Below are 11,794 nucleotides of genomic sequence, written 5' to 3' on the forward strand. Positions count from 1 at the left end.
TTCTTCATCACAATGTCTGAATTATTACCCCTGATTATCTGCTGTATGCACATCATATCTAGATTAATAAAATCAACCAAAGCTGTGAGTCTACCTGCCATAGTTTTTTTTAGCCTGAATTAATTATAAATAGATATAAAAAGCTGCAAAATAAATAATTTAACCTTAATTTAAACTGACATAACAAACACTCTGAGCCATTTCTCTGTTAACATGAGTTTTCATATTCAGCTTTGATTAGGTGGAGCTGCTGGAGCTGGAGGCACGTGCCACTGACTGCCCGATCGACAGTACGTTAAATATTAAACAGACATTGGCTGAACATCCTGCCACAGACAAGTTAGAGCACCATTTATAGATGTTATTCTTTGTTTATATGAGTCCATCTGAGGATTTGAAAAGTTTATTCTAGGCTTTTGGCTGCCTTAAAATAGGATTACAGTGCTGTACTGTTTTTTAAGAACTGTTTTTCAGCCTTTTATCTAGCCGTCCTTATTGATGGTTGTCTAAGTAGTACTATTTCAGATCATTTGGACACTGAACGTCTTCAATTTTCTACATCTTGCTTTTTTGCTCATTTGTAATCATTGATCTTCTCTATGGGAATGTGACTTGCCTGCTTGGACAGGTGTGTCTATGCCTTCTGGCATACGAGCCTCTGAAGCTCCACCATCCAGACTTTTTGCTTGGGAGACTTTTGGCGCTCGTATGGTGGTCCCTCCTTCCATCGCCGCAGCTCCTCAAACACAGTTGTTCATGAATATGGATGCAAGCAAGGCTCCCTGGCATCATTAATGTGCCACAAGCCCATATAAATCACATCACCGTAAAACCTCCAAATGCTCTGTTAGAGAAGGTAACAAGAAGACAAATAATTCTCGAAGAGAAAAACCCCCAGTCTGCTTTTATTTCTCATCCTTGTTTTGTGTTGTCTCAACATTACTTTACAGTTGTGAAGTAGTGTGCACGGCCTCAGATATCATGTGACATGGATGAATGCAGTAACACACAGACAGTATATCATGGCTGAAGTGTTGAGGGGCACTCCTGCACTGCTGCAGCTGATTTGAAGCTCTCCATTTCACTTTGAAAAATGAGCGCACATCTTCAGCTCTCAGTACCACTTCTGTGACAATCCTGTACTACTTTTTTTTTTCATATGATGGTCAGATTTTGCAGTAATATGTGATTATTACTATGGGACTCTATGGGAGTCCTATAATACTAATGAAATTTGACTCTTTATGAGAGGATTTAAAAAATTCACATTATCTCTCTTTCTCTCAGTGGAAATGCCGTACTTGGCTCGATGAAACAGGTTATATTTCCAGCAAGTGGAATGAGAGAGGGCAGTTTAAGTAAGCAGGTGAGTCTCAGGCAGACTTTTCAAAAGGTCTTGAGCAGAGGAGAACACAGGTGAGATTTAACTCGAGCAAACCGATCAGAAACTAAAGGTCTGGGAAAGCTATCATATGAGCAGGTTAACAACCTGGTGAGGAGTAGTGGTGAAGAGTTTAAATGCCGTGTTGATTGCAAGTGGACGACGTGTGCCTGCCTGGGATTCCTAGAAGACCACGCCCACCACTAGAAGAGAGAGAGGTTAATAGCCATTCAAGTACAGGTGTATATAGTCGCTTGTTAAGACCTACTAACCTGATTCTGTAGTGTTCTTGAATGGGATCATTTTGACTTTGGTCTATGTGTGTGTTTCACTTAAAAAGATTTATATGTATTTTACAGACATTTTCTGTACAAAGCTGCTTACTTTCAAAATGACAAGGGGATGATTTAAAATAACTAAATAAATAACTGAAGGTGTTTCCATCAAAAGCGGCTGCCACACACTTTTGCCACACTGCAGTGTAATATCATCCATTTATGGGTTGAGGTTATAAGTGGAGGGGGAAAAATCCACTTGACTTGTTTATTTCACAACTGTTGGATTTTAAAGTCCTTCTCTGGAGCTTTTCTTTCAGCTTTTGAATGAAACCTTTTCTGGTTTATATTTCAGTTTCAGCTATATGGACCGATTCTCTGCAGCACAAAAGAGAACACAGGGAAATGCCTCGTATGTTCTTTTCATTTTCTTCCATGACAGTGCCACCCACCCCCCCTGCAAACATCTGATAAGCCCCCATTTCCAAAAAGGAGTGCTTGGACTTTAACTTTTTGCTCTCTTTCACTCAGCCTTCCCTATTTGAAATACACACATGAATATGAAGTAGCATGGCCTGGATGAGGCAGGCAGGCATCTTCTCTCTTCTCTGTGAAACTTCAGAGGAGGTTCCTTGCGGGGGGTCTGGACTGGATGGTGGGGGAAGGGAGGTGCCAGTGCCAGCCTTCTTCAGAAACCTGGCACTTTTGTCTTTGGAGAGAAGCCATGCAAAATTCATTGTTTTCACCCTCCAAAGACAAACGGTGGATAAATATTTTTGAAGCATATGTATAAGAAGAAGAGAAGGAGTGATGCCCTAACTTTGTGCTGAAGCATATTTATTCTGTGGGTGCAGGCATTTTCACATTTGAGGTTTATGTCATCTTTTTAAAACAGAAATAGGAAATCTTTAAATCACTTTTTATTAGGACATAATAGGACATAGTTTAGTGCAAAGATGAAAAATCGCACACTGTGGATTTTCCTTGTGTTGCGCAGGCTTACTCGACATAGTAAATAGAATTGATCCTTCAAACTTTCTTCACTTTAATAAAGTATGCATTGCTCATTGTGTTGTACAGTAAAGCAGGTGTAAAACAACAGTGATTAATGCTTTATTTTGATGCATTGGTTCTTTTGTCACTTATGTTTTATGTCTGATTAAGCTGTGATTTCCTCAGGGATGATCCACACAAGCGAATCATCCTTTTAGAGATGTGGAAATCCCAACAAATTTGCTGAAAATGATACCCCGTAAGTGAATTAAGACAACTTTAGAGCAGTGCCCACCTACTTCACAGCAAATTTAATTAACAGTAGGCGAATGCTGATTTTAACCAAGTGATGTAATTACAACTACAGGTTGGGTGCTAACGCAATTATCAAGCTGAGTGAATATTCCCAGATCCGATTACGATGGTGAACTTCAACCCCCTTCAGACTGAATAAGACATAATTTATCTATAAAGAGCAGTGCTGCACCTCCATTTGTCTTTGGCTTGTCTTTCATAGGACGACTGATACTTTTTTTTCTTTAAATGTAATCTTACTCCTAAGTTGCAATTAATCTAATAAATTATTTTGATTTTTCAGATAGTTCCAACACAGCTGCATGGAGCAGATTTTGGAAATATTTGACTCATTGCTAAGAAGAGCCAAATATAGGAAAAAGGCATAGCAGGGAAATCAAATGAACTGTTTAATATTTGCAATTTACTTCCCCTACCTACGAGAAGAGGTGACTAGACTTGTTTTCTGTGTTAAGGGGTAGGGATGGGGTGGGCTAGCTCCTTGGACACAGGTCATTATTATTGCCTTAGGTCAGGATTATAGAAAAGCTAACAACAAGATATGCAGTGGGGTGAAGATGTACATGGAGCAAGGTTGAGCACGGATTGACTCCTTAATGTAATTACACCTACTCAGGGGAGAGGAGGAGACAGAAGTGGGCTGCGGATTTGGGAGAGTGATGTGACAGCCTCACAATAGAGAGCAAAGGAGTGTCAGCAGACTTGTCTTCCAGGGTGAGGGTCGGCGTCGTGGCCTTAGGCCACACACAAGTGATTAAAATATCCTGGCCCTAGGGCCTGGAAACGGCACAAACAAACGCACAGCGCAGGACCTGAAATTTGAATAATGGGACATGAGTGCAGTGCATACAACCCATTGTTATCTCGGTGCTCTGCCTTCAAGCTTATCCAAAGGACTGACTTGCATACAAATTCCTGAGCTTGAATTTGTGTGCACAAAATTTAAGATAAATTGTGCAAGTGTGTGACTGATACCTAATGTTTAGCAAGAATTTTTGCAAAGGACATTATTTGCGTCAGGTGTTATTTCCTGTGCAGATGATTTAGCTTTTGCTGCCTGACATGCAGTCGCAGAATGGATTGCCCACTCTGGGGTTGGCACTCCCTCACACACTGAGAGAGAAAAAGCAGGAAAGAAAGGCCGTTTGATGAAAGGACAGAACCCAGCCCCCCACTTGCACTCCTTTCCTCCCTCCTTCTTTTCCTTGCCCCGTGGAGCTAATCTGACAAAGAGGAGCCAGCATCAGCCAATTTACACTAGCAGCAGCTTTTCTTGTGCTGCGCCGTCTTTCAGTAGCCTTGCCTGTGTCTCTACCTCCAAACACCTCTCCCCACCCCCTTCTTTGTGTATACACTTGTTTACAGTGTTTGTGTGTGCACAGTTGTTGCTGTGCATGCAGTGGTGGAATAATGTCATGTACAGTAACATGAAAGACGGTCCAAGCCCTGGGGCTGGCAACACCTGCTTCATACCAGCTAAGGTATTGCCACCTTCACTAGTGTGCCCCCAGTTATTGTGCAGTCTGTCTCTGGTACACACATAGCGTAGGTTTCCATTATGTTCTTGAATGTGCCTCTGAACAAAGAAAACAGATTAAGAGTCGTCCATGATTGAGCTCCACCCTCCCACCTTCCCACCATTTTGCTCAGCCTCACTCTGGTGTCAAATGATCATCCCTTTTGGATGCCTGTGCATATCAGTACCTCAAGAAAGATGAAAAGTGGACAACACATCTTTTAGTTATCAAGAGGACGTTTATACAGTAAAGAAAATCTGCATGTCTTGTCCACATGGCAGATGAACATAATGCGTTCTCAGTGTAAACAGTAATTACTTAAACACGAGCTATTGTTGTACTGTTTATAGTGGCTTTAGGCATGCTGGTAAGAGATCCCTGATTCTGCTTTGTGTTGTTATGTCTCAAATAAATCCTTCAGATACAGTGACTCTCTCTCAGTTTAAAGCAAATGCAAGCATCATGGTCCATCAATTTTTCTCCACCAGGCTTGCCCATACCAATTAAATCAAAGTTCATCTCAGCCAGACATTAATTATTTAATGAATGGCATCTGGGCCTGGTGTGGCAGTGTATGCATCTGCGCTCAAACGGGAAAGAAAGATAAACTGGTATAGTCTTTTTTAGTTCCTCCCTCTCCTTAGTATTTCTAAGTAATATGACTTCCTCTCTAACAAGGCTATATCAGCTTTGTTATCTGTGATATTAGTTGTATTAGAAGGTTTTGGATAAATTTCACAGCCAACAGTGGTTAAATGCTGAATTGTTGTTAATGTATGCCATTTTTTCCCTTGTACCAATGACAAATGTAAGCTGTTGGGTGTCAGTGGTGAGGTGTTTTGGATATAATAATATTGCAATTAAGAATCAGAATGCTCTGTTCCTCTGAATTTTTTTTGCCTAGTTTCTCATAAGATGCTGGTCAAAGGTGAAGGAGACCAGACTCATCCTCATTTACACAATGATGCATCAGCACTTTGTCTGTGCCGGGTCAATAGAAGTCTCCCAGCATCCAGTGCAGCCTGTCAGAGTCAATAGACTGACTGACATGACATGTCCTGCACCACTGATTGAATTAGTGGCCATTTGTCTGCCATGATTGTCTTTCTGTCATATCATTGTTAATCTTGTAGTGGGTGTGGTCTATTGTAGCTTCGTGAGATTTGACAAAGCAGAGATGAACACATTGGGTTTTTCTTAGTCATATGGATGCCACATATTACTGTTAAACTTAGTTAAGTTCCTCGGTATCTTCATTACTTGAACAAATTACTTGAGAAACTTATATCTGTCTACTGTAAACATCTGACTTTTCGTTGAGCAGAAATAAGAAAAAAAGGACACCCACAAACCTCAAAATATCATATTTATAGAATAGAATAGCCCTTTGTTGGTCTGAGTAGAGTCTGTGTGAGTGGCCTGGGTGATGAGGGTTACTCAGACCATATGAGTTATTAATTAAAAGCAATGCTCACTAGAGACAAGTTCGGTTTTTATTTTTCTGCAGGATCTTATTCCTCTGTATGCTCTTAACTTTTATCTGTTATTCTTATTATTGTGTATATTTCCAGTTTTTGTGTTTTTATTTGTTGTACAGTGTCCTTGGGTGCTTTGAAAGGCGCTATTTTAAACAAAATGTATTATTATTATTATTATTCAAAATGCATTAGCTGTAAAGTTAGACTTCTGTAACAATGGTGGCATCAAGACGCAGGTGCATGTCCTTGTAAAGCCTTCGTCATAATGATAGGCAAATGTGCTGCTTTACACTATACTCGCCTCACTGCTGAAGAGGTCTTGCAGCTCTGCAGCAAGGTGGGCTCGGCAGTACGCATGCTGCAGTGTGTGTATATATATATATATATATATATATATATATATATATATATGTGTGTATATATATATGTATATATTTGTATCACTTTACATCTTCAGTATATATGTAAGAGATATGTTCATGTGTTCTAGCTGCTGCACCACACTTTTCAGTGAATTAATTGCCACCAGTGTGCATTACTATGCTGAAAGAGTGTGTGTAAATAAATAGTCACCGATTGTGTCAGCTGGAAGGAATGCTCCTCCAGTAGCTGACATTTACAGTATAATGGGTGTTGGCCTGAGATCAGCAAGAATATTGAATATTTTATGGGGTTTTTTTTAGTATATAAGCTGATATAAAATTGTTGTCCATAAACAAGTTGTTTCTAAAATGTATTTATATTTTCAAACCAAATATATTTGAATAGCTCCAAATACCTCTTGTTGAGAATTTAAATTCACATTACTGCCAGCAGCCAGTGTTGCCTTTGTCCTCTCATAGTCCTGACATTATGCTCCAATAGTGAGACAAACCATAGAATTGTTAATAATTCAGACTTAGTGGAATATGCATGCCTATTCTCTCGCAGACTGCTTAAGATGCACAGACTGGGTCTCTTCAAATATTGATTTTCTCTCTCACTCCAATAGTGTTTTTATGCAGAGAACCTGTGATTTAGCCTTTCCTGTGACATGCGAAACAAAGGAGTCAGGCTGTAAGTCTGTTTGCTCTCTAGATTTCCTCCGGTTTCTTTCTGGATTCAAATGTGTACATAAAACTGTAATTTTGTAGCAATCGCTGTAACATAAAAAAATTAAATGGAAGAAAGAGATTTAGTGGTTCTCTAATCTAATCACAGTGAATGCCTTTTAATGTAAATTTCCTTTTGACAGCCCAGAGCCAAACGCAGACACTGGCACAACTTTAGAAGAACTCCATGATGGCAGTAACTCATCTGCTGCAGTTTTCAAATCCTCATAGCTCACCTTGCTCCTGTGATCTGTACCCAGACTGGCACGTATTATTTAACAGGGAGATGAATGGCCGATCGGGTGTTGCTCGTGCGTCATGGCGTAAGTCGTGATAAATAACGCGAGATGGCTGACAGGCGACCGGACAGTTAAGAGTAGAGATATCAACATCAACACAGGCTCAACCAACCGCAGTGTAATTTTGCAAGTCGTTAAATCACTGCCAGAGAAATATGAGTCCAAGGTTATTGGGCGCTGCGTGAGTGATGGAGGCTTGGAGTGGTTCACAAGGCTCAAGTTGCTGCGGAAATGAGATTTAACACTGTGTCATCTCATAGACCTTAGCTAAGCAGAGGAGGGGAAAAATCAGAGTGGAAGTGAATTTTATTTGTTGGTGTAATGCTGGAGATGTTTAGTGCATTATACTGTTGAAATGGACTGAAACTTTATCTGAAATTAATCGACACAGTGATGCTTCACCAGCGCTCTCTTTCCTACCACTGGGCTTTTCTCTGTTTTTTTCTTTTTAATTCACAAGGATGTTGTGTGTGTTTTCTGATGGACAGCATCTATCTACTACATAATGGAGGAGGAGAAAGGCAAGAAAGAGTGAGGTGATAGGGGTTGAAGATTTGAGGCGGGGGGAAGGAGGTAGAATACACTATCCAATTTGTGGTGGACCAGATGCTGTACCCTCAAGCGAAGTATTTTACTCCAAACGCTACCTGTAAAACTCCATCTGTTGAAATGGGCTCTGGAATATGTCAGCACTAGCTGAAGGCTCTCTTGAAGCACTCAAGCTGGCTCTTTGGCTCTGAGGATCATGTGTTGTCAGCGCTACCCCATGGGTAGAGAAAGAGAGAGGGAGGGAGAGAGAGTGAGAGACAGAGATGCTGTCTAGCTGTCTGGCAGCAAGGTTGTTGCAGCCAAAGCCTGTAGTAGTGGGGCAGAGGGGGATTCTATATCAGTGAAACCAATGTTGTTGAATGTCAATTTGGTTGAGGAGACTGGAATCTCCTTTTTATTCTGAATGTCACGAAGTGTGCCATATGCATACAGCTGCAACATTTGCTCACTTGGATAAAAATAATGGCCGGCAAGCTTCTACACATGCTTGTCACCAGGTGTTTACTTCTCTGATGTCAGAGGAAAGCAAAGCCAATAGCTTTGAGTGTGAGTTTTACAGGGCAACACTGTTTATGTACCTACACGTCAGTATGTATTAAAATGAGCCTATAGGTTTGTACTTATTTGCAGTTCTTTCAAACACGCATGTTCCCTGTGCTTATATGCTTACAATAATTCAGAGAGCACAAGCCCCACAGCGTGCTCAAAGGAACCCCGAGGCACAGTCTCATATTGTATAAGGATATGAGTGCTTGTAAACCATGCAGTAAATGGAAGTACAGTAAATCCCTGCTTGCAACAATAATCCACAGCAGATACTTTTTGTACCTATGCACTGTCCTGGAAGAACAGTTTCCCTTGGGGTGGTATTTGTTTGTTTCTTCTCTATGTCTGAGTCTGAAACAGGAAGCAGAGTTTCAATATCTGATTAACTGCTATTAAATAAAATTGCCTTTCCGTTAGGGTGGGGCGTCATTCAGCTCTTAATACTGCCGGTTCAGACTGCATAAAACCTTAAGGTGAGGCTGAAACCAGAAAGTTTTCTCTTTTTTCTCAGTAATTCCACATTCAGGAAGTGCTGCTGAATCAAACATACAAAACGCATTACCTCAGCACCGAGAGGCAGAGCATGCCTGCGCATTTCCACTTTAACTTTGCAGTTTCTAGTTTGAAAAGCTCATCTTTACACAGGGCTGGGTATGCAGTTTTACCCACTCCAACTTGTCTCCTCATATATGAGGCAAGAAAGAGTTGCATAGGTGGAGTAAATGCAGTTATAAACAGATATTCTGTCGCTGTAGTTGTGCTGCAGTTTGCTTTCACCTGCTGTGATCTGGGGCTAAAACTGTAGCGATAGCCAGAGAACTGTTTCCTGTCTCAGCGCGCACATTTATACCCCCACTAGGAGAGTGTGTCAAATAAGGTCAGTCGTTTTGATTAGACTCACACACAACATAATGCCTGTATTTTGCTTTCACTTTGTCATAGTAAAGATTTTGCTTTCCTACTATTTTAAAAATTTGTCATAGAGCTAATTTTACACCAACAGCGGCGCGTGCCTGTGTGTGTGTAAATAATCAATCCCCATAGCAGTAATCAATGGAGGGAGAAGTATGCAGTAATTTTGTTAATTAAAAGCTGGGGGGCATCAGACATGACTGGGTGTTGGAACTCCATTTTAGAGGTGGCATAATTAGGTGCCATACTTTGTAAAATGGCTGATAGGGATTCCCCGTCTGGGCAAGAGAGCTCTGAATATTCATCAGGAATTGTTAAATGTAGTTTGTAGACTTATTACCACTTCAGGAGATTTACCCTTGCTCTTTAGTCATTCTTCCAAAGATGCATTAGGAGAAAGCAATTGTATAAACTGCAGTGTTTAAGTGCAGGTTATGGCTGTTAGAGCTGTTCAGGCTAACCATAGTGTGTGTGCAGTTAACGCCTGCAAGACGACAAACAAGGCAACATCATAGATGCTCAAGCTTTGTGGCAACTGTCCTGGAAAGAAAAAAAACACCAATTAGCAGTAATATGTTGAGACTAAGTGAGCTTGGAGTGAAAGCCCAAATCAAATAGGAACACGAGGGATGAATTCTCTCTAATTTGAAGCCATTTTGATGGGAAACCTGAGCATGATGGAGCATATGGCAGACAATTCAGCCGTGTTTTGATAGTGTTCATAAACGGGGACCATCACCATGCCTCATTTCAACCCAAGTGCACTTTGCTAGAGATAAATGCAGCATCGGAACATGAGGGGGTGTAAATTGGTGCGTAATTGCATTTCCCAGAGAAAAACCTGCACGCACATCTTGTCCCATAGGTATTTGCAGTGTAACACCTACAAATATGTGCAAGTTATTTGCATTTGAGCAAATTCATGCAAATGTCTGTTAATCTTTCTCACCTCTTAAGGTTAGTTTAATTCTAAGGAACAAAATTAAATCTTTAAAATACTTTGCTCAGATATTATGGAGGTTGTGTTGACTGAACGTGATTTCTGCCCTTAATAGACTTTCCCACCGACCACAGAAATAGCAGTTTGATTTCAGGAGGTTCCCATGTTGTTTCTATACATAGACTGCTTGAACTTTCTTATGCAAGCTGTCTTGTAATTTCTTGAAGAAGTCTTCAGGAGTAGTTCTCTTTCTTTAAAGAAATTCAAAGCTCTTCTTTGGATGTTGGCAGCCTTTTGTTCCATCCTGTCAAGATGATCCCACACTGCTTCAGTAACGTTGAGTTCCACACTCTGGGGAGGCCAATCCATGACTGATAGTTTCATTGTGTGTTCTTCTATCCAGGTAGGCTTTTATTGCATTGGCAGTGTGTTTGGGGTCATTGTCACGTCTGATTGTGATGTGCTGTCCAGTTGATACTGCATAGTGAATCAAACTCTGACAGTACTTTTCTGCGCTGATGCCCAACACCACCGGCTGAGCCTCCACTGTGTTATGTGTTATACTGATGGCAGACACCCCAGGACAGCATGTTGACCATCCCTGACATATTGTATTTATATCTATATATGACCTTTATAACAACAAGCATATACATGATCAAAGCATGTTGCTATCTACAGGAGGAGCAGAGAGCCGCAGGGCATGCTGCGACTCCACATGTAGTCGTCAGTCCGTATCAAATGTACATAAAGCATGATTAGTTGTTTCCTTTGTCCGACCATAGGATAGCAGGTGATTAGATCCAAAGTCTGCAAAACTTTGTTAAAAAAATAAAGCTGACTTATATTTTCAAAATAAATCCCATGATTTTAATTTTAATCGCTCTGCTCCTGCAAATTTCTTGTTTGTTTTTCTGTGCCGAGTTGTTTTTGCTGAGACAGCTGGACCACGAGTCTTATCTCCATGTCCTCACTTCCCCTGCAGCGAACTGCTTGTATCATGTCCACTCTTATCAAATCTCTCTCGCGGCAGGCACTTAGGATACTTGCAGGTTGATGCTGGGCTCAACCTGCCTCTTTAATTGAAAGGGAAGCGTTACGCACAAAGATACAGTACGAGTACAATGTTTTAATTAAATGACCTGCTTCAGAGGAGGGAGGCTCAGGGAGTAAGAGGTGGACCATGAGGTGAGAGACATCTGCCCTCACACGCACAAAGACAGATGGACACCTTCATGGGGTCCTTTAATGCTAATGAATATGAAGATGAGAATGTTTTAGTTGTGACCAAAGTATGAAAGTATTATATGCACAGTTCAACATAAATGCACAATAAACAATAAATTGCACAAAAATTCCAGATTTTGCAAAAATGCTATTTGATATCTTCTTTTCTTGTCATGCTTGAAATTGTCATAAGGGTCAAAAATGTGAATTTTCTGGTAGTTATTTGATGGTTCTGGCTTTCCAGGATTAAGTGATTCTTGTTGGTTACCGT

This window comes from Aulonocara stuartgranti (assembly GCF_965226115.1).
Source record: "Aulonocara stuartgranti genome assembly, chromosome: 19".
Taxonomy (NCBI): domain Eukaryota; kingdom Metazoa; phylum Chordata; class Actinopteri; order Cichliformes; family Cichlidae; genus Aulonocara; species Aulonocara stuartgranti.